The sequence below is a fragment of the Lathyrus oleraceus genome, chromosome 6 (genome assembly GCF_024323335.1).
Source record: "Lathyrus oleraceus cultivar Zhongwan6 chromosome 6, CAAS_Psat_ZW6_1.0, whole genome shotgun sequence".
In the NCBI taxonomy this organism is placed as follows: Eukaryota; Viridiplantae; Streptophyta; class Magnoliopsida; order Fabales; family Fabaceae; genus Lathyrus; species Lathyrus oleraceus.
Genome location: NC_066584.1, coordinates 161,246,056 through 161,252,055, shown reverse-complemented (window position 1 = coordinate 161,252,055; position 6,000 = coordinate 161,246,056).

The following is a 6,000-nucleotide window of genomic DNA, read 5'->3' as shown; positions in this document are numbered from 1 at the left end:
TTTTCTAACACTTACAAGTTTTAAATTCATCTAATACATCTTTGAAGATCTCTCTAAGATTCATCTGCAACATGATCATTGTGAAGCTGTTATTTTGAACCTGTGACTTGTGGAATTCATCTGTTGCATGGGATACTTTGAAGAAGATCATGGAATGGATAAGCTTGGATGAGGCCATCTTTATTTGATTCCTTGCTCTTCAAGATAATATAATTATGCATTTGTATGTTGTTTGATTCTAAAAGTCCAAGGGAATTATGGGTTTCTATTGACATACTTGTTTATTGGATTGCTACCCATTTGGTCAGATCTTTTCAACTCTAAACTTTTAAATTTTGTGCATAGGATTGTCTCTTCATCTTCTCCCCATTTCTTTAATTTCAAAAATCTCTCCCTCCATTTTTTAAAATCTTCTTTGTGTGAACTACTTTTGTTCTAAACTTTGACCACTTTTATAAAAAAGGTAGAAACTCTGGCCTTATGCCATTGCATTTTCAAACTTTTTTTTTCTTAAATCAAACTTGTAAACAAATTTAACTATACTTGACTTAAACCTTCAAAAAGCCAAAAAGAACTAACTCATGCAAATCATTTTTAGGCCTTTGTGCCTTTCAAACTTAAATTTTGTTAAAATCAACCCACTCATTTTGAAATTTGTAGCACGAACTACGAGGTTTTGATCTCTCATTTTTATGTTGGTACGTAGGCACAAGACCGAAGGTCTTGTCAAACACAAAAATATAATTAATGAATTCTTTTCTCATCCCCCCATTCTATTTGTTTGTAAACATCACTTTGTACATAATACATATGCACACAAAAAGGGCTCCCTAGGAGTACCTAGGACACTTTGGATGCTAACACCTTCCCTCTGTGTAACCAACCCCATTACCTGTGATCTCTGACTTTTATTAGTTTTTATTTGAAAACTTATTACTTTTGGGGTTTTGTTCGTATTTTTTCCCTTTTCCCTTGGAAACAATAAAAGCGCGGTGGTGACTCTTGTTAATTGATCTATAGCTTGTCAATAGCTTGATGATCACGAATTTACCGATACAAAAATTAAGTGGCGACTCTGCTGGGGAACAATCTCCAGTGGGTTTAGCCTACTTTTTTTATGTGTATATACTTGTATATTTGATGTTTGTATATTTGTTTGTATGATATAATTTGTCTGTTGTGCTTGGTGATCTCTGAGTGGTGAGATAAGTTCTAACCCGAACTTGAGTGAAATTAAGATAGGAGGATGGTATAGTCATGTTCGACTTGTGTGGAGTAGTCCTTAACAATTTGGCTTGAGATCCATCCGCTTAGTGGAGACTCCTTTGGATTTGGAAATGTCACACAAGTATTTATGGTTAGGCTTTACTATTTATAATTGGGTCCGAGAAGCTGAGGACCTTAGAACACCTAACCCATCTTGGCCTATTTAGGACGTAGTGTGGAAACTGTTCAAATGTAGACTTGATAACAGCTGTTACGCGATACTACACTCAGACGAGTTTCTCTTGAGAATATCATGGGTCGATGAGTCAGTCATTTTAACTTGTAATATCCGATAGATGGAATTAAGACTCTGGGAACTTTTTAGAACATGATCTACAGATTTTTATCCTTAGTTCACTCCTTTGGGATGGTTCTTACCCAGACCCCATGCTCATGACTTGCAACAAACCCTTGATTCTTGGTTGATCCAATCAAGTCTTGTTAATATCAATGGAACTTGGGTGTCGATAAGGTGTAAACCATAATCCACCAAAATGGATGATTGATCTTGACAATGACTTGATTCATCCCTTGACCTTTGTTTTCCTTGTGTGTGATCCCTTATTTGTGATTGTTGCATTCATGCGCATCATAACATTCATCACACAAAATTTCAAGGAACTAAGGTATCATTTACAAATATTTTCAGACCATGGATTATGGACGAAGGAACACTAAGAAGTACAATTTCAGATGTCCCAACTTGAAAGAGTTAAGGAAGCTAGCATATTTTGTATTAGATCCCTTGGACTTCAAACAATGTCATAGGAAGCTTTTGTCCATCTTGTCTGTTGATGTGGTTGAAGGACTCTTGAGTGTATTGGTGTAGTTCTATGATCCTCTCTACCATTGTTTCACTTTCCCGGATTTTCAGCTTGTGCCTACCTTGGAGGAGTATTCTCATCTTTTGGGGATACCTGTTTCTAGTAGAGTGCCTTTTAGTGGATTGGATGAGATTCCCCGATCTAGTATTATTGTTGAAGCTCTTCACTTGAAGAAGTATGAGATAGAGGCTCATTGGGTAAATAAAGGAGGGTTATTTGGGTTGCAATCTGTTTTCCTCACCAAGGAAGCTACTGCTTTTGCTCAAGCTGGTAGTACGGACGCTTTTGAAGCTATCTTTGTGTTGCTCATCTATGGATTAGCTTTGTTCCCTAACATCGACAGTTTTGTTGATGTTAACTCCATTAGACTTTTCTTAATTGGGAATCATGTGCCTACTTTGTTGGGAGATATGTATTTCTCTTTGCATATAAGGAATTCTAAAGGTGGTGGAACTATTGTCTGTTGCATTCCTCTTCTGGACAAGTGGTTTATTTCGCACTTGCCTCAGACACCTGCTTTTGTGGAGAACAAACAATGTCTAAGGTGGTCTCAGAGACTTATGTCTCTCACTAATGATGATATAGTTTGGTATGATCCATCTTTAAGAAGTTTGGAGATTATTGATAATTATGGTGAATTCTCTAATGTGCCTCTCATTGGCACACAAGGAGGAATTAACTACAACCCTGCTTTGGCCCGTCGTCAACTTGGGTTCCCCTTGAGAGATAAACCTAATAACACTTTGTTAGAAGGTATTTTCTATCAAGATGGTAAAGATCCCCAACATTTGAAGCAGAAGATTGTGCATGCTTGGCATAATGTACATAGGAAAGGAAGATCCGAGCTTGGTCCGTGCAATTGTGTAGCTTTGGAAGCTTACACTCTTTGGGTGAAGAAGAGAGCTTTGGAGTTGAAGATGCCTTATCCTTGTGAAAGACCTATGTCTACGGTTGTGGTTGAGCCATTAACTCTCCCTAACCAAGATGTAGAGGAGTTGGAAGACGCGCTCATCAAGATGAAGCAAGAGAGGGATATGTGGGAAGAGCGTTTCCGTGCTTTGAGCAAGAAGCATGAAGAGTTGCAGTTGGAGTCTAAGGACAAATATGCACTGATTGAGTTACTTGAAGACTGAGTGATGAAGAGACAGAGAGAGCCAGAGGTTTCATCTTCTAGCATGCCTCAGCCTTCCGTGGCTTGATAGAAGATTATTGGCCAACTTGTCCTCGAGAAGACTCAGATGAAGGCTTCTTTTGAGACCGAGATTCGTCGCATTCGAAGGAAGTACGTGCCTTCAGCCAGATCTTCTGACATTGTTGTTAGGGATCCTTAGGATGACTAGTCTCCTTTTCTCTTGTATCTTTTATTTTGGTTTCTGAAATTGTACTCAGTGTAATCCTTCCAATTTATATAAATAAAAAGAGATTTTTGGTCATATCAAATTGTTGCAATTGCCACTTAAATATTATATATTTGCAAATGATATAGTAAGTTCCTTGGAAATCAAAAATAATAATCAAGCATTGCATTTCATGCATCATTTGCATAAGCAGGTTTTTGCCAGGTGTCTGATTGATGTTCTTCTGTGCTTTAGCCAAGCTGACTCACCGGTACAACACCAGAGTCAATCATCAGAGAATTATGGAACACCTTGAGCACGAGAATAGAGAGCTGAAGGACGAGATCGCCCGAATGACTGCCATGATGGAGTCAGTTCTTGTTGCTCAAAGTCAAGCTTCTCCAGCACCTGTAACTCCTCCCGCGAGGACTGTTATTTCTGAAGTGGTTACCTCTATCGTGCCTGCTGCCACCGCCCACTTCGCGCCAAACTTGCCTTCCGGATTCCCGTGGGAATGCCGCCCAACTTTTTGCCAGAAGGCTTTGCGCCTACTTTTGCTTCCATGTTGGCATCTAGCCCGGTCATGTCCGTGCCACCTCCAGTTGTGCACACTTTGCCTCACATAGAGGATACCATCTATCATTCCGAGCCGTCTGAGGGTTCAGACATTTATGAGAAAATGGATGAAATGAAAGACCAACTTCTTGAGTTGCGCAAGGAATTGAAAACGCTGAGAGGTAAAGATCTGTTTGGGAAGAGTGTTGTTGAATTGTGCTTGGTACCCAATGTGAAAATCCCGGTGAAATTCAAAGTGCCTGACTTTGAGAAATATAAGGGAAACTCTTGTCCGCTCAGTCATCTTGTGATGTATGCCCACAAGATGTCAACTCAGACAGATAATGACCAATTGCTGATTCACTACTTCCAGGATAGCCTGACTGGTGCTGTATTCCGTTGGTATATGGGGTTGGATAGTGTAAGCATCCGCACTTTCAACGACCTGGGAGAGGCTTTTGTGAAGCAATACAAGTACAATATGGATATGGCGTCAGATAGAGACTAGCTGAGGTTTATGTCTCAGAAAGATAAAGAGACATTCAAGGAGTATGCATAGCGATGGAGGGAGTTCGCTGCCCAAAAGGGGAAATATCTATAAAACCCAAGACAAAACGATAATGATTATGGTCGTCGCAACCAAATCAGGGTTCGGGAGTCGATTACGCAAGGGGAAGGTATTAACACCCCTCACGTCTGTTGTACTCAACGGGAACCATTAGGTTAGTTGTGTGCATTAGTGTTAGTTTGAAATGTTAGGATTTTCAAGTTATTAGGTGGGAAAGAAAGAATAGAAGAGAGAAGAATGTTTTTAGATTTTCAACGAAGGACTGAACCTAATTTTTTTATTAGTGGGCCTGCCAAGATTTACAAATCCTGCTCCTACGTATCTCAATAGAGAAATCAAGGCTTACGTAGTTCTGGATAGAAAATGTTTGTTTGTTGGTCGATTTTAGCGAAAGCTACTTTGTGTCAATCATTGAGAACATTGTTGGACTACCCAAAACGGGTGGAGAAACATTGCCTTGCATTATTTTGAAACAAAGTACCATTCGTTTGAGAAAGGGTTTGAAGGGTCAATCGTACGACGGCGAGAAAAGATTTGATTGATTTGATGTGTTTTGAGTAATGGCGAGAACTTGGATGGGCGAGATATCCATCTCGAATCCTAGTCTCAGGAATGTGTGGTATCCACCACGTTCCATTTCCATCTTATTTGCAAAAGTATTTAATAAGAATTAAGTGTTTTTGAATTTGATTGAGAAAGGGTTTGAAGAAATCGCATTGACAATTTTTAAATGATATCGAGATCTAAGATAGGCGAGGCATCCACCTCAAATCTTAATCTCAGGAGTGCATGGTATCCACCATGTTCCACTTCCATCTTTATTGAAAAAAGTGTTACATAGGAATTGAGTATTTTGAGTTTTATTATGAAAATGGCTTGACGTTGGATCAAGCATTTGATGGACGTTTCAGAAAATTTTGAGTGAAAGTTTGAGAGAAACATAATAGATAGATTTGGATGATGGCGAGAGCTAAGATAGGCGAGACATCCATCTCGAACCCTAGTCTCAGGAGTGCGTGGTATCTACCATGTTCCATTTCCTTCTTTATTGAAAAGGTCTTAGATATGAATTAAGTTTTTTTGAATTTTTATTGTGAAAATGGCTTGACGTTGGATCAAGCATTTGATGAATGATGGAGAAGGATTTGAATGAAGTGGTTTCAAAGAAATGGTTTGAAAGAAAGAGAATGGGTAGAAATGGATGAATAAAAATGGATGTATTTGAGAAAAATACCCGACGTTGTATTGAGTTTTGAATTTTTTTGATTTTTTGGAAATGGTTGAGAAAAAACCTCTTGTGTTAGTAACTAGCTAAACAGTCAAGCAAATAAAGAAATAAAACAATAAAATTATTACACATCATGGGATTGGGGGTACATTTTATCGAATGGGGATTCAAGATAATGAAATAATTAAATCGGGCCCAAACAACAAGCGATGCAATGTATGA